A 22,737-nucleotide genomic window follows, 5' to 3' on the forward strand; every position below is an offset into this window, starting at 1 on the left:
TTTGTTTGTGTGGGAGCCCATAACTCTAAAATTCAATTTGCTTATAGCCAGGGTAAATCCTCAGACACCATTACAACAATAGTATGTGAAAATAATAACAATTATTCTTTTAGATCAAAAGATGTCATAGTGAAGTGTTCTTCCTGCTGAAGCATTTAAGGAAGATTAACCCAAAACAAATAAGCAGGTCATGTCCTTATAATATCTAGATGTTCTTTCTAGAGAGACTTTACTAGATCTCTTCCCAAAGTTTTGTTCCAGATAGATCATGACCAATGTCCTGGATGGGCTGAAATTTCATCACAATGTACCCCAGCCAAGATTCACAGTTCCTCCACGAGTAAGTATTTTCATAGTTTACAGATAAATACAACTTTAGAAAGTCTTTTCAGGTTCAGAACCTTTTTAAAAATATTTTAATTCCATTGTGCTCAAAAATAGTCATATAGGAGAAAGAATTTTGCTTATACCTTTTATAATCAAATAATATGCACACTTCCTGACCTCTTCAGGTCACAGTTAATTTATTATCAGGATGAATGCAGACAGCATTGCCTTCCTTCTGCATACTCCTGAGATTTACCACATGAGATATTTTTAAGTATAAATCCCTTAACATCTGCCTTAATTTAGTAGATAAGATCATTAACAGCCATTATATCTAATCAACATCTAATCCTTGTAGAAGAGATTCATTAGCAGGATGAAATGGGAGCAGAAGCCCACTAATGATAAATGTTTATTTTCTTTGAATAAATTTCCACTAGGGAAGAGCTGGCAACACTTTAAAAAACTCTTCCAGAGCAACATTGGACTGCAGATTGAAGGATCACATTCAAGCAGCAGGTCATTAAGAATGCGGTGCTTGCTTTTATATCTGTAATCACAAAACAGATTTTTCACAAAATGGAGAAACAGGTTAAAGTTAAAAAAGAATTGTTAGGACAATATTTTGCTTGTGGTGTCATCTGTATTCATTGGAGTACAATCCTCTTCCCTGAATGAAGATAATATTGTTGTTCTTCCAGAAGCTTTTCGCTGTATATGAGGAGATATACGGCCACATACCACAGCAAGGAAATTTCTGAGGTCTATATGAGGAAAAGGAGAATGTGACTATAAAGCTACAAGATTTCTTTCTCCTTTAAAGTCTCCAGGAAGACTTTCTGAAGTGTCTTTACAAGTTAAATTACACAGACTTCTGATTATTACATTAGAAAATGAATTACAGTACCTATATATTAATGGTTTATATGTGTTGTTGTTAAGTCAGTAGGCATCTAAGTAGTGCAGTCATTCTCTAGCCCCCTGCCCCTAAATGGGAATAGGGGAGAGGATCAAGGAAGGTAAAAGTGTGAGAACTCATGGGCTGAGAAAATAATAATTTAATCTAGAAGATATTTAAATAATAATAATAATAATAATGCAAGTGATACATAGCACAACCACTGGCCACCAGACAACTGATGCCCAGACAGTCCGTAAACAATGGCAGCCCCCCAGCTAACTTCTCCGGTTTTATGTTTCATCAGGATGTCATATGGTATGGAATATCCCCTTGGTCAGTTTAGGTCAGATGTCCTGGTTGTGTCCCTGCCCAAATCCTTGTGCACCCTCAGCCCTCTCACTGGCAGGGCAGCAAGAGAAGCTGAAAAGTCCTTAACTCAGAGTAAGCACAGCTCAGGAACAACTAAATTATAGGTGTGTTATCAATATTATTTTCATTCTAAATCCAAAACACAGTGCCATACCAACCACTATGAAGAAAATTAACTCTACGCCAGCCAAAACCAGGACAACATGGCCAGAGTGATCTGAGATCATCATTTGACAGCTGAAAGATGAACATAGTGATAAGGGAAACTTCTGCTTGCCAAGACCCCAAATCTTTTCTTTTTCTTTTTTTTTTTTCTTTTTTTTTCTTTTTTTATTTTCTTTTGAATTAACTGAAGAAGGTTGCAAGGCTTAAAATTAGTAGCCCTAATAAAGTCTGTAAATAATTAAATGCTTGCTTATTTTTCTTATTTCAAGCTATTCTCTCTAAATTTTCAGGCAAATGGTGATAAAAGTCATAAATTGTAAAAAACAGCAACAACAAAAGCTACTTAAAAGTCTTTCGCTGTAGCATAAGAATTTGTCTACTGTTCAGATTCTGATCTAAAGGTGTTCAAGCATTTATTTCTTATATATTTGTCATACCATTTTTGTTGGTTCTACAAATGTAGAAATGTCTCCTGCACTTTAACCATTTGTATAAGCAATCTGCTGCCAAATCTTCATTCACCCTTTGGCTGAACAGAGAATTTGAAGAATCTATGTTATAAATATCTTTATCCTTAAAGAATCTATGTATTTCATGATTATTATTTTTCCTTTTTAACCACAAAGATATGATTAGAAACCACAATTTTATTTCTAGATTTTGGTTGATTTTTGCATTCAAATTACATTGAATAAAAATCATACACATCACTGAAGATAGGGACAGAAATCTAGATCTAACTCTGACCATTTCTCCCAAAGTGTCTATGTCTCTATGCTACATAGAAAAGCTCTGACTTACTCTTTCTAACCCCACCAATGCAACATTTCTGTACTGTATTTATAACTTCAATGGTAAATACATCAAACTAACTAAAAGTTGGCAGTTTCGGAATGAATTATGAGCATGAACCACTTCATTCTAGAAAGCACACCCAGAATCTATAATTAGGATTTCATATCATGAGTATTATTAAAGTTAAGATGGTGTACAAAAGACAGACTCTGATTAGAAATGAATGTAGCTGTGATTTTTATATGTTGTTTTGAATTTAGGACTTTGAAGTGTTCTAAGCAGACTTACCAGGAAGTCCTTTCAGACAATTTTTGTGCATGACTGGAGTATAGAACCTGAAGTGCTGGCCAGATTCAGGCTCTTCCAATGAATCAATCCTAAACTCACATTGTGGTTGACTACTGAAAGTGTCCAATGCAAGTTCATCAAAATGTCTCAACTTTGAGAAATAATAGCATTAGATTACTTTTAGAATAATTATTGACAATTCTTGATAAAAATTCTCAGCCCACAAGACCTCTAACTTCTGATCATCATGACCTCCAGACTGTGGCACTGGTGTACGGTACCAGGTACAATAGTTATGTTCTGAATTCAAGGGCAGCTCTACCATCTGGGATCTATATTTTCTCATGTAAGCAGCCTGCTCCAGCTTAAAAGTCCAGGCTACCTACAAATTCCATCTGTCTTCATTGCAGGTTACATTAAAAAAAAAAAAAAAAAAAAAAAAATCTGATCGCCCTGATCACCTTTCTGCCTGAGCTGTCAGGCCTTATAGGGTTGCTGGAGGCTTAGAACAAAATGAGGCGCTTTGCACTGAGCACAATCAAGTGATCTTCCCAGAAGAATATGCACAGGAGCTACAACAGCTCTTCTACAGGTAGACAAGGAAGGTAAGGGTCTATGTTGGCCTTAAAATGGCCTTGGTGACACTCTGGACAGAACAGTAATCACCATCTTTGGTTCATTTCCTGGTCAGATTTTCACATACACAGAAAAGGTGTCCTGACTTTTAAACTATTTCTTCCAGCTCAGGGATTTTCAGAGTTCATCAGAAGTAAATTAATATCAGTCTTTAGAAAACTCTTAATAATTCTGTTATGAAATCTAAAAGAGAGACCTATTTACTATTTGCCCTTTGTATTTGTCCTTTCACATCAAGTGTATCTTCCTACATCCCTCATTTTGCATACTTATCTCTGTCTTTTTTGTTGTTGTTGTTGTTAAAATCTAAAATCCATACAGAAATTGCACTAATGTGGGGTTTGACACACCATAAGAAGCCCTGTCAATTTGGGGAATATTTTATTAATCTCATTTTTCAGCTGTGATAACACTCAAGAAACAAGATGAGCAGCCCCAAAGATAATTTTTACAGTGATATATGCGGCTACAGATAGGACTTAACACCAAGGTCAGGAAAATTCACACAATCTGTTTGAGAACATAGTGTTGCAAAACTGAACTCATAAATAGACTTTGAGAAAAAAAAAAAATGAACAGAGATGAACAGTGAAAAGTGCATGCTCATTTGGCACAAACCATCTACTCAACATTGACCCCTACTCAGAAAATACCTTTCTCAAGACACGAAATGAGTCTCCATCAGATTGCTCCATTTGGGATCTAGTGTCTTGTCCTTTCCTGAGCTGGAGGTATTTCTTTTTCTACATGAATTCTTGAAAGCTGCTTTAGAAGTTGGTCAGTAAAGGGCTATCTATATTTTTGCCACTCTCCATAAGACTCTCCTAAAATCTATATGTTGGTGTACTACCAAACATCCACTCAGCTCATGGAAGGGGAGAACAGAAAGTACAAGCAGGGTCCAAGGGCAGAGAGAGACTCAACAAGGATCACAACCTCCAAACCAAAGTGAAGGATTGTGAAGCAAAGGTCTTGGATAGACAGTAACCTGTTTTCTTGAACATTGTGCCAGTGATTGTGTAAGTGATCATCAGATCATCAAAACACCTACTGTCCCTTATATTCAGCTTGTTAGTAGATCACTGATGTAATTAATTATATGCTACTTTCCCAGGGAAAAAAAAAAAAAAAAGTCTTACCTGGGGAGGATGAAGGAAGAGAATCCTTCACTATAAGCACTACCCAGTAATTTTTTTAAAAGATCAGGTTAACTACAACAAAGTCATATTTCTGGGATAACAAAGGCCAGATTTTAAAGAAATATGTGATTTAAATGCACACTGGAATTGCTGCTGGATAAGAGCATGCATTGCTGCCCCTCAGCAAGGGGAAGCACTGGGCATTTGGATGATTCTGAATAGGTTGCTGTCTATTGAATATATAAAATAAACATGTTTCAGGTTGGTCTGGTGGTTTAATTCAACATATCATATCTTCTTAAAGAAGGCATGTAAGAAGAGACAGAGACAAATCCAGCATATGTTGAAGGTAACGTCTGAAACAGAGCATAGCAGAGTCAAGAACAAAAACTCTTAGTATTCATCAGGGCCAGATTTCACTCTGGGAATAATACATTCCTTAACTTGTCTAGAGAGTGGATAGGACACTCAGAAATAGTCATCAACTTCACCTCCGTGTACTGCACCCTGGGATAGCTGGATGCTAGTACACACACTCACACAGAGTATAAAATACAGCAGAGACATCTACATTTACAACAGGGAACACCCACACCTGAACGATGCCAGTGGGGAAACCACATGCTCAATTTTTTACAAACAGCCATAGGAAAAAAGACATTTCAAGGAAGTGTTAAAAACATACTGTAAATTTAGCAAAAATAAGCAGCAAGGCAGCATAATTTAGAGCATTTTAAGAGCTCAGGTTCAAGGAGCTTCCTACCACTCACCTGTTTCGCTTCATTCATGTTACATGGACAACAGGTTAATACACTGCATTGCTTTTCCACCTACTTTGCTGTTCTGCCAAATCAATTTATGTCAGTGAGGTTTGTTTCACTCACATGCCTCCAGGTACTTACTTATACTTGGGACTTGTGCTTTTTGTTGTTATTGTTGTTTTTGCCCTGAGCAAGTTATTTTGGCTGCTGAAGCAATGCACCACTATACACAGAGTGCTAAAACTCAGAATGCAGATAAAGGAACAGGTACACTGCATACTGAATTCAAGCGTTAACATGAGTTTTGCTGTACACACTCCTTGTTTTCTGTAGAGGGAGGCGTAATTCAAGCAAAACCACTATTTTCTGCACACTAACCCCACAGGACCAAATTCTGCCACCTTTATTCTTTTGGTGCAAGTCTGATTACATACACAGGGTTCACCAAAGGAGCTAAGTTAGTTAGGTTATACCTTAAGGCACAGCCCTGAGCAAAGAGTGCAAACAAGGGCTCCAAAGGCTAAGAACTGCTCTGAGAAGGTTAATTATTTCTTTCACTCCCTCATTTATTTCCTCTATTATTTTTTTTAGTTTTTGAATTAGAGGAGATAGAATACAACAGGTCTGTGTTTCAGCTGGAAAAAAAAAAAAAAAAAAAAAAAAAAAAAAAAAAAGGATGAGCTGGAGTTGGAGGAAATAAAGTGTTGATTTTTAGTTCTGGTGTGGTGAGCTAACTATGGACACCCTGCCACTCTCCCACTCCCACTCCTCAACAAGACAGAGGGACGTAATAAAATGGAAAAGCTCATGAGTCAAGATGAAGACAGATATCACTTATCAGTTACCATCATAGGTAAAACAGACTCAACTCGGGGAAGATTAATTTAACTTAAGGCCTATTAAAAATAAAGCAGGTTGATAAAAAACAAAGGGAAAATTTAAACCAGCTTCTTTCCCCTCCAGCTCCCTTCTTGCAAGGCTCAACTTCACTCCTTCCTTCCCAACTCTTCTTCCTTCTCCACCCTGAACAGCACATGGGGTGGGGAAGGGGGGTTGTGGTTAGTCCATAACACTTCACCTCAGATGCTCTTTCTTCCTTACACTTCACTGGCCTTGGTGTCTGCAGGGCTGCTTATCTCTACATTTTCTCACTCCCCTCTCCCAGCTGCTGCTGCACAGAAGTTTTTTTCCCTTTCTTAAATCTGCTCTCACAGAGGCACAACCAGCGTCACTCATTGCTCAGCTTTGGGCAGTGCTTGGTCCATTTTGGAGCTGTCTGGAATCAGCTGGTTTTGATGTGGGGGCAGGTCCTCATTTCTTCTCACAGAGGCCACCACTGCAGTCCTCCCCCCTTCGCCCTCCCCCCACCCCCCCACCCAAAAAAAAATCACCATGTAAACACAATTTGTTTAAACCAACAGACTTGGATATGCAAAGTATAATGGAAAAAAAATGCTTCTAAACAAGATAGAAGAAAGACAGCATGGGCAGACACAGTGACCCATGAAGAGTCTGTTTTGTCTATGAAATATAGCTTAGTACTTTGAGTCAGATCTCTGACTGCACTTTTTAAAGAGTGGAAGGAGTAACCTGTGATCTGAATCCAACTTGCTCTTCCCTTGCACTTATGAAAGTAGCTATACGAAGAGGATGAATGGCCCCAGCATGCGTTTGGCCTGGCCAGCTAGCACTCTGCCAAACAATTCCTTCCCACAGCCAGGGAGTTAGCCTGGGCCAAGAACCATTCCCAGTAGACAGCTTAATTGGAAAGAGTTTTGAATTGAAAGAGTGTTTAATAGTATAAATAAATCATGCCATGCCAGTTGGCCTCAGTTCCAGAAACAAGTCCTACACATATATAATTTATTAATAAAAAGCATAGCTAATAAGAATGCGTGAAAGAAGATAATGACTAAGCACATCGCTTGGATGGTTGGCCATTCACATGCATTTCATCAACCAAGATTACCATAGTTCTTCCACCACTTTTCTCTACTACAGGAAATGGGAAGCATGAAAATATATACTTCCTACTTCCTTCTTCCTTTTACTGATAAAGACCAACTCAATAATAAAGGCCTTGCATTTGTTGTATTTCCCTAGCTGCTCTCAAACTTGTGCTGAAAAGCTAGAGCAGAAACTGGATACCTATATCTTATATCATCAAACCTAACACTATTTGCATCAGTGTATCTAGAAGACTCAACTGAGATCATTGTCCTACTAAAAGTTTGGAAGCTGTCTTCCTCACACACAGATTACTGGTTAAGAAATGTCTCTGGTACTGAACAGCTGAAAGTAGGTCACCTAGGACTACAATAAACAGCCTTTCTTCCACAGGGCTGAGTGTGCTCAGCACATCTGAAACGTTCACACCAGCCCAATCAGAGATTATTTTTGGGTCTTGATTTTACAGCATTTAACACTTTTTGAACATTTCATTCTTCAATAGAGTTGGCTCTCACCAGGATTTATGGGAATCTGTGCTTAATTACTGCAGTACTGGCAGTCCTCCAGCTCAAATTCCATGCTGTCCTGCTTCCTACCTGAACTGAGCCATGCTGCTATTAATGGTTATATATTTACTAATATAGAAAAAGGACAGGGACCTCTGATGCTTATGCCAACTCTTTTGGAATACCTTGCACCAAAATAGACAAACCTCCTTACATTCCCACTATAGAAAATCAAAATCCAAACTTTCTGTTGCATTGGACCACAGGTGGTGCTAACCCCTAAACTGTATCTGAGCACTGTTTGAGAGAGCTGACTCTCACTAAAGATACGCCAGGCTAACAGGATATGTGGATGACAAACAATGCAAACCATGTGATGTGGCAATTTCATTGTATTAATATAGATGTAATCTTTTAATGCTCCATTGCTCCAGAGACATTTGAGACATGTTTACTCTGTATAATGGTCATCTATCTTTTCAGAAGAAAACATACATGTATATATGCACACACATACTTTAAAGCGTACAGTTGAACCCATGTGTGGCATAATGCCTTCCTACTTCCCTCCTTCATGTCAGTCCTAAGGAGAGTCATAGCAGGTTTCCATCTTCTCAAACACTATATAAATTATAACTATCTCTATTAGAAGGGCATGTCACTTCTCAAGGTCACCATTTTCTTCATGATGATGTCTGATACCCTTAGTACTTACACTGCATACCACCAGCCAGTAGTCAATGTTGCTTTCAAATTCCATGAACAATCATGAAGGACTTATCAGACCGGATATGTTTCTTCATATGTTACCTCCAGATTTTGGAAACATCCTAAATACACTGTGTAGTGGAGAATTGTGCATCCACGGCTTTCTGTTAAGAACTGCAATAAAACAAACCTATCTGTGAAGTTAGTGACAGTGGTGTAGTTGTGAGCAAATCAATACAGCCATTTATAATTTGGGTATATAGAATTTATTCACACCTAACTTACACGAGACCAGACATTAAACATATCCCCCCAAAAATATCCATTTTGAATAAAAACGACAGCACAGTAATTAACAGAGAAAACATGTTTTGTAATAACAAAGGGTGGTCATACTTCAGTTTGCTGCAATAATATCTTGTGACGGTTTCACCTTGATAGGCAGCTAAACTCCACCACAACCACTCTCTCACTCCCCCTCTTCAAAGGAAAAGGGGGAGAAAATACAATGGAGAAGGGCTAAAGCACTAAGAATAGGGAGATGGCTTACCAATTACAAAAGGCAAAACAGATTCAACATAGGGAGATTAATACAATTTATTGCCTATCACTAGCAAGTTAGAGCAGTAAGAACTAAAATCAAACTAAAAACACCTTTACCTTATCCACCCTCTTCCACCTCCTACACCCAAGCAGTGTAGGGGAACAGGGAATGGGGGCTGCGGTCAGTCCCTGACACTTCATCTCCACTACTCCTTCACGGTTCCTCTCTGCCCCTGCTCCACGTGGGGTCCCTCCCACGGGATGTTATCCTTCCAAATTGAGCCCACATGGCTCCGTACCATGGGGTACATCCATCAGGAGCAAACTGCTCCAGCACAGGTCCACCACGGGTGGCAGCTCCCCCCAGGCCCCCTGCTCCTGTGTGGGCTCCTCTCCACAGGCTGCAGCTCCAGCCCGGGGCATGCTCCTGCGGGGGCTCTCCATTGGCCGCAGCCTCCTCCAGGCCACATCCACCTACTCCACCAGGGGCTCCTCCACGGGCTGCAGGAGGGAGATCTGCTCCATGTGGGACCCATGGGCTGCAGGGGGACAGCCTCCTCCACCAGGGGCCTCTCCACGGGCTGCAGGGGAACTTCTGCGTGCCTGGAGCACCTCCTGCCCTCCTTGTGTACTGACCCTGGTGGCCACTATGATCCCGTGAGACTCCTTAGGACACCTTCAGCTGTTGAGACTGCACACACTCAGGATCCACCCCCACTACCAAAACCTTGCTACACAAGCTCAATACACATCAGAGGCAAAATTATGTAGAGCGCTTGCATCACAGCCCATTATGAGCATGACACAACGTGACAAGCAATCCTTTTTCCCAAAGGACCTACAAATGAATAGGCTTACTATACCAGTCCTCAATCACAGCATTTCACAGTAGTTTTTTCTCACAGTTCAAGTCCCTGCCCACCAAAAGTAAATAGGCAGTAGACTGCAGCTCTGTATCACTCATGGGCCAATAAAGGATACCATGGCACATACAACAAAGCTGTGGTGGAAGAGGGAGTATTAGTGGCACAAGAAAACAGGAGCATTGCATCTGATCAGCCTGGAGTGATCTCATGAAGAATGCAGGAAGTTTGGGAGATTTGTATAAGCACCTCAGTGCTGCACAGATATAGTGCATTCACAGTGTAGTTAGGGCAATCATTTGTTCCTGGTGAGCAAAATAACTGAGTATCATGCTGCAAGAAAATTACCTAATGATAATTGTGATTTCTGAGGAAGCCCTTCTAAGGAAGCCTTTCTGAATTAATGTAAATAACCCTTATGTGATTTATATAGACCTAAGATGTTCCCTTCTGGTCAGAAAATTATGCTTAGTTTTAAAATGATTTTTTAGATTACTTTTTTTTTTCTTTAAATCATTTTTCTTCGAGAGAGACCTAGGCCCCTTAAATTGCTTACACTTAAATTATTTTTGATATATCCAAGGACATTCTAAAAAAACATTTTCTCAGTATACTTAAATATCCTGAAATGTTAATCAGATCCTCGATCTCAAGAAATATACTTGAATATTTTAATCCTGAAAGAATTTTCTTATTCTCATCAAGACGAAAGATTTTTCTTGCAAGTAGATTTAAGTAACACATTGTTGTTCTGTGTTCTGCTATTCTTCCTTTGATTTAATTTTTGTAGTAGAAAGCAAATAAAAGTTACAGAACTCTAATTAAAGAAATGTGCCTCCTAATATGGTAAACTTCTATTCTAAATAAAAATAAAATAAAATGTTTTATTAAGTAAGGGCAGATGATTTAAGACACCTTTATACCATGGTACAAAGTTGAAACTGCCTAGATAATTCTTGAGTACTATATTATACTTCTGGTGAAGATGCAAGAATCGAAAGCTGACATTTTAAAACCCAAATCGCTAGATGCTTTCTTTACTAGCATTTTACTTGACTGCTTTTAATTCCACAAAGTTGATATATGATAGTGAAGTCTAGCACACAATAAATTTCACCCTGAGTGGACAGAGGTGCTGTCAAGTCTTATCATCTTTAGAATGAAGGCAGAAGACCCTGGCACAATTCACTTCTAATTAAATTTTACTCTCCATTGAACACTCTGCTGAAGTTCACAGTTGCTGGCAGCAGAGGAAAGCCTAAGGCTGTGGTGCTATGCCTGATACATCTACTGCTCCTTCTGCATTTCTGTAAACATCCTTGTAGCTTATCACCTCATCAAAGCTCCAAGCTTCATTCTGAATACACTAAGAATAAAACAGGTATGTTATATGTTGCTGCTGGATCTAGATAAAAGTCAAGTGCAGAGTGAACCGTTCTAAATCCAAGACTTACTTGTTTTAAATTATGGATAATGACACAAACCTTGAGGACAAGTATATAATATTAAAGATTTACACAGCTCCCTCAGCTGCTATAAATAGGTGTTTTAAAACTCTGTTTTGTTCTACTTTTCTAAAGTAAGAGAATATACATCCCATTTAAAGGGCAAGAAAGCAGTCAATCTATTTCCTACATGGAAGAAGGGGACAAATAAACACAAATACTTCTCCATTAAATGCTTTCTTAACATTCTGCTATATTCTGATGGTTGTGGTAACTAAATAAGAAGTTGGTTGCGCCTTTATTGCAGTGTTCTTAACCTTGTGACTGTTACACTGTGTTATGCTGTGTAGACACTGTCTTATGTGCCTGTTTTAACTTCATATTTAGGTTGTATTTTCCTCAGGGCAGGAAATGTTGAACCTATGAATTTTGTGCAAAGTGACACCAAATTGTCAGGGTTGTTACAGGTAACAAGTCACCAGAAAAAAAATGTTACCCATGGGAAAAGCTGGTGTGACCCTTATTCATGAACTGGGAGGAATATATAACAGCAAGTCACAGCTGATAAATGAGAGTTAGAGAACTCTCATTTAGACAGATGAGGTTGAAAGGACCTATGGAGATCATCAAGACAGGATCAGCTAGACCAGGTTGCTTAGGGCTATGTTCATTCAGTTGCAGAATATATCTACTGATTTCCAAAACATTCCTAGGCAACTTCTTCCAGAGTTTGACCTGTCTCATGCTAAAAAACTGTTTTATTTGTTTGTTTGTTTTTGTTCCTCCTGTGTTTAAATGGTATTTCCTATATTTCAGTCCTTGCCCATTGTCCCTTGTCTAGTCAGTGGACTAGTACGCTCTTGCTACCAGAAATTCCCATGAATCTCAAGGACCTGGGATTCCCAAAGACAAATCATACTATTAAAGATGAAGGTAAAGAACTCAAGGTACTCCTTGAAAATTGGCTCTTCTGATCTTCCTCTTCTCTTCAGAACAGTATCCCATGGTATTCTTCCAAGAAGTTCTCTGAATTTCTCAGACTCTTCTTCTGAAGTTCAGGGTTATGATGCCTGGTTCCCTCCTCTCAGATGCTGACTCCAGTGCTCCATGGTCACCACAGTCCAGTCTACCCCCAGCATCTGTGTCCCAACTAGTTCTTCCTCATTTATAAACCCAAGAATCTTATGAGTTAAAAATAAGTAAATGAAAATAATAATAATAGAAAAACTTAAACAAGCACAAGGTGCTATAAATAATAGCTCCAATCTGAGTCTGAAGAGATTGATATTCGATGTGAATCTGACAATGAGAATCTACAATGCAGACTGGTCTCTGCACATGGACCTGACTTGGATTCTAGTTAAGGATAAGCTGCCATTTCCAACCAAGGAAGTATTAGGGGATAGTATTTACTGAAATATGCATAGTGGTTTTGGTATGCCTTATGGATTTAATTGCTGAAATTAGCCCTCAAGACAATCTTGTAATATTGCTAAATAACTGTTTTGAAGTCAGCTACGAGAAAAATATTTTCCAATCTCTCTTTTTTTTTTTTTTCCTCCTCATTTTAATCTCCTTCAGCAATTTGTCCAAGGCTTTTTGCAAGGAGATAGAAAAAAATCCAAAATATAACTGGGGTTCTTTTTCCATGTCCAGTCAATTGAACAATCAATAACTAATAACTATTTTTATACCAATATTATAATATTTAAATAAAATTTTTCAGTCTGAACTTTAAATACCATTTTTAATTATGGAAAGTTGTTTTGTTACAGCATTACTTTAAAATAACTGGAATAATTTTCCCCTCTTCACAAAATTTCTGAAGCACTTTGAAGAAAGCCTAGGTAGTTCTGACTTCCCCTGAAAATCTTGTTTTAAGTGAAAGAAAAATCTTCCCATGGAATTTACTAAAAATGCCTCTAAAAGAAAAATTTTATCAGCAGATTTTCAAAACGGGATCTTTGGGGCCTTAGGGCAAAGAAACACATGTAGATTACTTATATTTTCCAAGGTCAAAATGATCATTTTTTTCAACAAAACTAAACACTGATCTCGCTTTCTTGAAAACATCTCCCATGTTGGTGGTGGCTACATATTGTTATGAATTAAGATTTTCAGCAGAATGATGCACAAGGTGGGATTTTGTTTTGTTTCATTTTTTAAGAGAAAAACAAAAATGCAAAATGTAAAAGTGTTAGCAAAATTGGGTTATGCCCAACTGGACTTTTAATTCATCAAAATACAAGGAGTAAATTGATTAAAAAAATAATTGAAAAGGTTGCAAGGTTCTAAATCCCACCTACTACTTTTTTTCATATTGTTCTTATGTCTGTTGTGTGTCTTTCTCCAAGTGCTTTATAACAAGAAAATTAAAGCAAACACAGAACTTTTCTTAAGACCCTATATGATTGGATTGGGATCTTCAGTCTGGGACTATCAGAGTAATAGTAGTAATAAGCAAGTAAGTAAAAAATAGTAAGCAACATAGATGCTTTTCACCATTATTAGTAACAAGATGGGAAAGGACAAATCCCTGGCTCAGCTGTCACTGTTCTTTGTATAGCTATCTGGTGGGGAAAGTTGTCTGAACTTGTCCTTTTGCAGGCCATCAAGATACCATCACCAGAGGAAGAAGGGAGGACTAGTTTATCTTCATATAATTCTCTCTCAAATTTGTTTGTGGGAAGAACCAGCTTACACAAGATACCTTAACATGAAAAATGTCTTATTTTACTATGTAACCCTAGACAATCTTCATGTCCAAGAAGTAAAAGCTGACGTAAAGTTCAATTTTCAGTTTCCATAGCTCAACAACAAAATATTTGGTTATCTATATCACCTTCATAGCAATATATGTCATTAATGGGGATGTTATTATTTAGCACATTTATAAAGCTTGGGAAGCTCATATTTCAAAGTTTGCATAAGACTAAGTGCCTAGATTTATCGTTTTTATTATTTCTGATAATATTATTCAAGTCAGAAATTTGTACCCAAAAAATGTACATTTGACTTTTAAAATCGTAACAGATGGATAAGAAGAAAGTTCTCTCATGAGAGTGATAATAAAAGCCAGAGGAACAGAATGCTTGTACATTCAGAATCCTTAGCCAGTTAAGAGTAGCCATCACAACTGTCCACATGTTTTCCCTTTACTTGGTGGTATTTCTCTTAAATATGAGCAGAAGTATAATACAGCAAGAAATATGAGTAACTGACATTATCTACCTGGACTTGTGCAAAGCATTTGGCACTGTCCTGCAAGACATCCTTGTCTCTAAATTGGAGAAATATGGGTTTGACGGACCACTCGGTGGGTAAGGAAGTGGCTGGTTGGTTACATTCAAAGAGTTGTGGTCAATGACTCAATGTCTAGGTGGAGATCAGTAACAAGTGGTCCCCCTCAGGGGTCAGTACTGGGACTGGCACTGTTTAACATCTTTGTTGGTGACAAGGACAGTGAGACTGAGTGCACTCTCAGGCAGTTTAACAATGACACTAAGCTGAGTAGTGCAGTTTACACACTGGAGGAAGGGATGCCACCCAGACATCAAGATCCCTTGACATGCCTGAGAGGTGGGCCTGTGCAAACTTCACGAGGTTCAAAAAGGCCAAGTACAAGGTCAGTCCTTGGCAATCCCTAGGGCAATCCCAAACATGAATGTAGTCAGGGCAATGAGTGGATAAAGAGCAACCCTGCAGAGAAGGACTTTGGGATGAACAGATGAACATGAGCTGACAACATGCACTCACACCCAGAAAGAGCTGTATCCTGGCTGCATCAAAAGCAGAATGGTGAGGTGATTCTCCCTACCAGCCCCCTCCTCCCCCCACCCCCCACTCCACTCTTGTGAGACTCCACCTTGAGTCCTGCATTGAGTTTTAGAGTCTCCAGCACAAGAAGGATTTCAACCTATTAGAGCAAGTCCAGAGAAGGACCACAATGATCAGAGGGCTGGAGCACCATTACTATGAAAGTAGGCTGAAGGAATTGGGGTTGTTCAGGCTGGAGAAGAGAAGGTTCTGGGGAGACCTTATAGCAGCATTCCAGTACTGAAAGGGGCCCACCAGAAAGCTGTGGAGGGACTCTTTGCCAGGGAGTTCAAAGGGTAATATTTTTAAACTAAAAAAGGATAGATTTAGATTAGATATTAGGAAGAAATTATTTACTATGAAGTAGTGAGGCACTGTTACATGTTGCCCAGAGGAGCTGTGGATTCCCCATCCCTGGAAGTTTTCAAGACCAGGCTGGATGGGGCTTTGGGCAACCTGATCCCTGATCTAGTGGGAAGTGTCCCTGTTTTTAGCAGGGGCTTGGAACTGGATGATCTTTAAGGTCCATTCCAACCCAAACAATCCTATAATTCTATGAAGTTAGTACCGAGGAATAATCTTGTGTATAAAACAGCTGCCCTAGACAACCTTAATTCTAATATTTTAAACTGCTTACCCTTAGGTTTCTTTGCTCTTCACTGCTAGTATACTTTTTTGTGTCTGTCTTCTGACTTTTACTATCAGAAAACATCTCTCATTTCCATTACAAGTATGAAGCTTGCCTAACTTGGTAGAACTGAAACCTAAGGGCATGACAAATATCAATCAACAGGATTTTTTTACATTGAAATTGACATTTTCCAGAGATTGTGTCTTATGAAGAAGCCACTGGTTTCAGAATTGGAAAGCTTTGTCCATCCCATTGAATACACACACACAAAAAAAATAATAATGGGTATCTGCAGCAACAGACCTGGTATTGATTGGAAGGAAAAGTAATCTGGCATCCAACAGATAAATACACCCCACCCAACCAATGAAAAATTACTTCTCATTTGTCTTTCACACTGGTGTTATAAATATAGTCTTCACCCCATAGCTTCTTATTTCCTTGTTCACAATGTTTTAAATGAAAGCACTGTGCCATCCATGTGTATATAACTAATTTAAATTCACAGAAGAAATACACCAGAATGAACTTCATTTTGAGTTAAATCCTGCCAGATGTTGAGGATTCTTAATTTCCATTGATGTCAATGGGACTCAAGGACGATTCACTGTTTGGCACCAAGTACTCAATGCCAGCCACTCCACAGTGCCTCTGGCACTATGTATTCAAATGCACCATCTCCAAGGATATCATTAATTCTGGTACACAAAGCCAGCAATTGGCCTGTGCACCTCCAAAGCTTCATGTTGGCTGTATTGATCACCATCCTGCCAGGCGCTGAGCTCCTTTCACAGGAGTTGGTTCTGGAAATCAACATACGCTACTGATGATCCAAGGGGCATCAGACACCATCTGGGTATGTTCAGAGTTAAACCACAAAGCTGATGATCTTTAAGAAATCTGCTCAGTAAGGTACATTTGTCATATATGAGTTGCTGTTCAGACTTTGGGCAGCAGGATAGGGCCTGTATAGAGAACACATCATTAATCCAGAAACATCTTAGTAAATAGACACCAAGGGAGTATGCAAAATAAATAAATAAATAAATAAATAAATGATATGGTAAAAGTTTAAGGTCAATAAGGGAGGAGGAAATTTTTCTCCCTTTCAAGAATATTTGTAGGATTTGAAGAATATCCCTTCATTCTCAAATACAAAACCTTTTTAAATGTCATTTAAACCTGAGACACACTCTTCAACCCTTAAATAGTTTAGGTATTTAATACATCAGTTTCCACAATCTAGGAGAAGCTATTATCTCCTCAGCTACGGAGTCTCTCTTCAGCCCCCAAATTTTGTGATTTATTTTGTGATTTGGATGAAAATGAAATAACTCCTGTAGCCACGGCTGGAAGGGGAGTCTGACTGACGTGCAGGGTTTGTGTCATTTACTCACCTGGTAGGAGACCTTGCTTCAGACAAGAGCAATGTAGAGCTTCATAATGAAAATCCATATGTGGAAGTATTGCTGTCATTATCAAGGTCTTCTGACTGTACAAGAAGACAAAGGGTGTTTCTAACAGAGGTTAGACAAAACATCAACTCGCATATAGCTGAATCTCCTAGCAGACTCTAGTTTTAACATGAACTAGCTGGTTAGGGTGAAGACTTTGCAGAGGTCTGGAATTTGCCTTTACTCACTAGCTTATTAAAGCGTAAAATTTTCCACTAGGTCTAGGAGAACAGAGGAAGCAATGCATCTTTTTTCCAACGTACTGAAGATGAATCTTTTGAAGGAAAAACTTTCTAAAAACATAGGGCAAATATGGGTGTTATCAACAGCCTAAGTTTCTTGTACATTAAACTATCTTACTAAATGTAGTATTTTTTCTAAATATTCTTAGTCTATACATTACCAGTTTAAATCATATTTACTCTCTAGATTTTTGCTTAGAGTGCGGACTATTCAGGGTATGGAGTGAACAATATTATTTTGGGAACTTTTTGTGATATTTGACTTCATAAAGAGATTGTCACATATCAGACCCTAAACAAGTGTAGTTTTTGCTTGTCTCTGTTGCTAAATTTAACTTAGCTCTCCAGAGATTAAATACAGATTCATTAAGCTGCTGCACGCTTTTATCCATTCTCGTGTTCCTGAAAGATTTCTCATTTATTACAAAGAAAACATGGCTAATTGTTAATTAGAAAGTGCATACAAATGTGATAGGATTTAATTAACTCAAACAAATACAACTCAAACTTTAATAAAAAGATTTAGTTGTTCTTTTTTTTTTTTTTTTTTGATTTCCTGAGAAAAGTTTTAGTATAGATTCACAGAAGTCCTATTTACATCCCAGGTACTCTGGAGGCTTTGGTCTACAAAGAAAACCCTACAATACTGTTGAAAATCTCCAGTCTGTGCTTCAACCTTTGCTGAAACAGTTTTCCAAAGTTCTTTCAACATTTCAACAAGAAAAATATCATGAGAAAAGCAAGTCCATATTTATTAGATTCCCCACAGGAAAAAATAAAATAAAATCTTTTGTATCCTGGAAATGCTAAAAATTTACTTTTCAAATAAAATGATTGATTTCAAAGACATTTTACTTTAAATTAGTTTGGTGGTGTATGTTATAGCTTGACTCAGCAGCAACCACATTGTGCAGAATCTCTGTCAAGTCAAGTTAATATCAAATTATTCTCTCTGCTCCCATTGACCTCTGAATATTCAGGAATGTGAAGAATTGGGATGTAAAAAAAGCAGAGTATGCAATAGAATCCTAGCATTTGGGACTCAAAGCTCCCAGCTTACATTTCTAGTAAATTCAGCTTGTAAAGTTACAGACTAATTAATAGGTTTTAAAAATAACATTAAAGATAAGTTACCATTTAAGTTAAGAGATTAAAATTCATACTTATAATTTAGTGTACAATTTAGGCTTAAATGAATTTATGTGAAATCTGAGAAATAGCAGAAAAAGGTATGAATTGCACATAAAAGTGGAAGAGTTTGAAAGACTTCAGATTGATGGATGCAATAAAATGAAAATTTCCCTTTATCCCACACTGTTTAAATAAAAATTACTGATTCCTCCTGGCAGGTGTCCAATGATAGTCTAAGAAGAGGCATATATTTTGTCTGTAACAGGGCTCCTGAAAAATAATGGAATATGAAGGATTTACTGGAAATTCTCTCATATTCTTTCACAAGTTTCTCTCTCATGAAAAGCCCTGTTGGTGAAACTTATGCTGTATTAAATTTGCTCTTATCTACTATTTAATAATTACAAGGTATGTCCAATTTCCCAGTTTTCAGTTTTGTTTTTATTTAAAAAAAAAAAAAAAAAAAAAAAAAAGGAAGGAAATGAATATTCCACTCCCTTAAAATGCACTGGGATAGGGGCTTAAAACAAACACAAAAAGTGATACTGCATAATACATAGATCAAAGAGGTTTTAAAAACTACAGAAATAACTACAAAATTAAGAATCCAAAATGGTCTCAAGAATCCATACATGTCAAACAGTCCTAGAATCATAATATACTTTCTATGTTAAGAAAGAAAATCAAAAAAGAAAGGGGAAAAAAATAAAGTTTAATCTGAAGTAGCGGTAGAGATCAGACTGAAAACATGGGTAAATATTTCTGCTTTGCAGAGGGCATTTATTGCTTGTAGACGGGCATTCAGGCATTGGTCCTAGTTTTTAAATCTGTACAATTTGCTAATAATGCATCAAGAAGTGAAATCTTTTACTGGTAATTTGCAGAGACAGAGAAACAGTCTTTTGTGTATTAATAATAAATAAAAAATACATATGGGGCCAAAAATAAAAATAAAATAAAAAATAAGCCAAAATCTGGGTTGGATTTGGCAGTTTTTCCACAGAAGTTTCAGGATTTCAATATCTTGTCTTGCAAACTCTGCTACATTTCCATATCCATACTATTTTCTTCAAAAGGAAATGATTTTACATGCAGGCTTGAGGACTCACCACTTTCAACACAATCTGCAAAACTGTAACAAGCTCAGTTGCTCTGGACTATGCACCATCATAGGGTACCTGTGCATCACCATCTTGCAGATTATTATTTTTAAAAAAGAAAAAAAAAAAAAAAAAAGACAGAAAGATCAGGCTTACACAAAGTTGGTCATCCACTTTGATGGTCACCCACCCCATTAGTGCCTTAGGTGTGAGAGATTATCCTTTCTGCTTAGCTGAAACATCTTACATTTGTACTTACAGCTCTACTGTGATTAATATTGTATTCTTGCCAGTGCAGTCAGCTTATCAGCTGCAAAATTAGAAGGGATGGGTAAAGCATCCAGGGAGGCTCTCTATCTTGCTTACATTCTTTTTAAAAAGTTATCCTGCAAGTCTTTATAAATTGCAATTAAAAATAAAAATAAAATCAAGTACACAAAGAAGCATGTCCTCTGTTTACCATTTTTCAAGGGTTCAGAAAAATCATGCCACTTTATGACTCTAATAACTAGTGTGACTTTGAACACCATAATACAAAACATCTGTGTCCACTCCCACAGTGACCAATGAGAGCTAATTTTCTATAGCCAGGACAAATTATTGTCTTCAAGGATGATAGCATCTGTCTCTGTGATGTATAAACACGTCTTCCCCTTTGGCCTAAGAGAAGATTCATCTAAGCAAGGGAGCAGAAACAGGGGCATTATAGCGAGGATACCCCTTGTGGAAAACCAGCTGTTAGCTATTTATCTTTGTATGGCCAATGAGCCTTTATCCAACATACAGCTGTTCCTTACTCTCCTCCTTATTAGCTACACCTGCCTCAAGCAGATGAGTGTGATTGTTAAATGCTTTTCTGAGTATTTAAAGTTTTATACCTGTTTTTAGTATTCCCTTGTTCTGACAGGTAGTAGTTTAAAGACACTGTCAATTTATCTTCACAGTAAAAAAGAAACAGGCTTATTTTTATTTTCATAAAGATGAATGAATTAAATATTCCATGTTTTTTAAGGTATTACAAATCCAGGCAAGACAGCTATTTTCTTCTCTCCATCTATGAATTCTTAATGCAGCTATAACATTATGTGACCTCAAAACTTTTACTGAGGCTGAAATTTCCCATAGGAAACATGTTCTTTTAAGCATATGTCACCCAATTCTTCCTTTTTGCATAAGACAGCTAAACATTTAGTGGCCAGTTAGGCCAATTACAGTGCCATTTTTCCAGTCAGATGACAGCACTGGTTTTGGCAGCACAAAAGCAGAGAGTACATTTTCTATCCACCCACATTAAATCTTTTACTGGATACATAAGGTCTTCACACTTGCTTTCCACCCTACCTTTTGTCATAAGAGTTCTTATATCTGTTCTCATCTGCAGTGAATACTCATATAATTTAGCAAATTTTCTTGCAACAACACCTAAAGGCCTCATCAAAAACTTGAGCTGCCTTTTCTAGGTATTGCATAAATATGCAGCATGAGAAAGTAAGCTGTACAGATAAAAGATTGGAGGTGAGAATGAACAGATCTGGGAATAGATCGCAGTCATGCCAAATACCCACTCAGTGCCCTTTTTGTTTTTCTATTATATAAATGATTGATTCATGATTGTTGTAACATTTACATCTGAACCCAACAAATCATTTTTGGAAAACTTGTTGCCCAGAATTACAAAAGCACCTAATGTCACTAAACACAGAATCACAGATATATTTTGCTGGGGTTTCAACTTTGTCTCATCCCTTGAACAGCAGTCACACAGTGTCTGAAATTCCATCCAACATACATCATGGTTGACTAGTGCGCTGAGAGTAAGCACGCAGTAGTCAAAATTCATGCGGCATGAAAACTTCTTTCAGCTTTCAAGCAGATGAGCAAGAGTAAACCCTGGACACACCTGAGGCTTCCATTCATTTTATGCCAGGCACCTACTTTCTGACATATTCTCATGCAGGGTTGCCTATAGCCATGAGCAGCTCATGGCAACTGGAGGCTGCAGGACCTGGGCCTTGCCTTGTGTCCTTGACTATTTGGTGGAAGCACAGAAACCTTGTGAGAGTAGCAGCAGTGCCCATGAAGCACAGCTTCCCTCCTGACACCATTTCTTTCTGGCTGGGCCTCCATCCTTGCCTGAGATCCCAAAAGCTCTAAGGCTGTCCCTGTCTCTCACTAACTTCATTCATCAGTGGTTTATTCCTGTTGTGCTCAGGAAAACATGAAATGATAATTGCAAATCATTCCAATAGATAAGCAGGTCAAATAAAGTAGTGTCTGGTAATTCATCTTCCCCACTTCTTGGAATTAACAGGACTTTCTTGTAGATTGAGAATAAATTAATCATGATTCTATAAACCAGAGAACGCTGGTAAACTCAAACAGAATAACGAGTACATGACAGGAAGCAGAGCATATCATATGCAAGGATGTATTTGCTCATTAAGCACTACACATAAATATGCAACCTTCTATTCTGAAGGACGTGAAGGATGGGCTGTAGGTGGAAAACATTAAAGAGTAACAAATAAACATTTGCTCTTATTCAACCACCCACGTTCTTTCTTGTAAAAATAGATACATGCAGACAGAGAGAGAAACAAATCAAAAATGGGGGAAGACGCATATGCAGCACATATTCACAAAGATTTAAATAAGGAATGTTTGGCCCTTTGGGAGATGAAGGTTGTCTGAACTTCTCTATCTAATTGGGAAAGGATTTCAGCTGCAATTCAATTATTTAATACAGTTTACATTTGTTTTTCTGAAGAATGATTTGCGGGGGGGGGGGGGGGGGGGGAGGAAGACAAATTACTGTTTTTATTTCCTCTACCTGTTGTCCTCCCCACAGTCATCTGGATGCAGTGTGGCAGGACTTCTGAGGCTGCCAGTGCTCTTAGGCCACAAACTAATACCAATGTTATATGCTGTATTATGAATTCTGTTCTTTCTGATCAGTCCTTGCATGTT

The 22,737-nt window shown here is 37.9% G+C and overlaps 1 long non-coding RNA gene across 2 annotated transcripts; it reads right to left on the minus strand.

Moving 5' to 3' along the window:
* Window positions 1–16,022: 16,022 nt before the first annotated feature.
* Window positions 16,023–20,478, minus strand: LOC118160540. Of its 2 annotated transcripts, XR_004747555.1 has the most exons (5): window positions 20,231–20,478; window positions 19,927–20,080; window positions 19,780–19,862; window positions 17,241–17,335; window positions 16,023–16,808 (listed from the first exon to the last, which is right to left on the minus strand). It is a non-coding gene; the product is annotated as an uncharacterized LOC118160540 (long non-coding RNA). The 2 variants fall into 2 exon arrangements; XR_004747554.1 differs by lacking the exon at window positions 19,780–19,862.
* Between the last annotated feature and the right edge of the window lie 2,259 nt (window positions 20,479–22,737).

The sequence above is a fragment of the Oxyura jamaicensis genome, chromosome 1 (assembly GCF_011077185.1).
Source record: "Oxyura jamaicensis isolate SHBP4307 breed ruddy duck chromosome 1, BPBGC_Ojam_1.0, whole genome shotgun sequence".
Lineage (NCBI taxonomy): Eukaryota > Metazoa > Chordata > Aves > Anseriformes > Anatidae > Oxyura > Oxyura jamaicensis.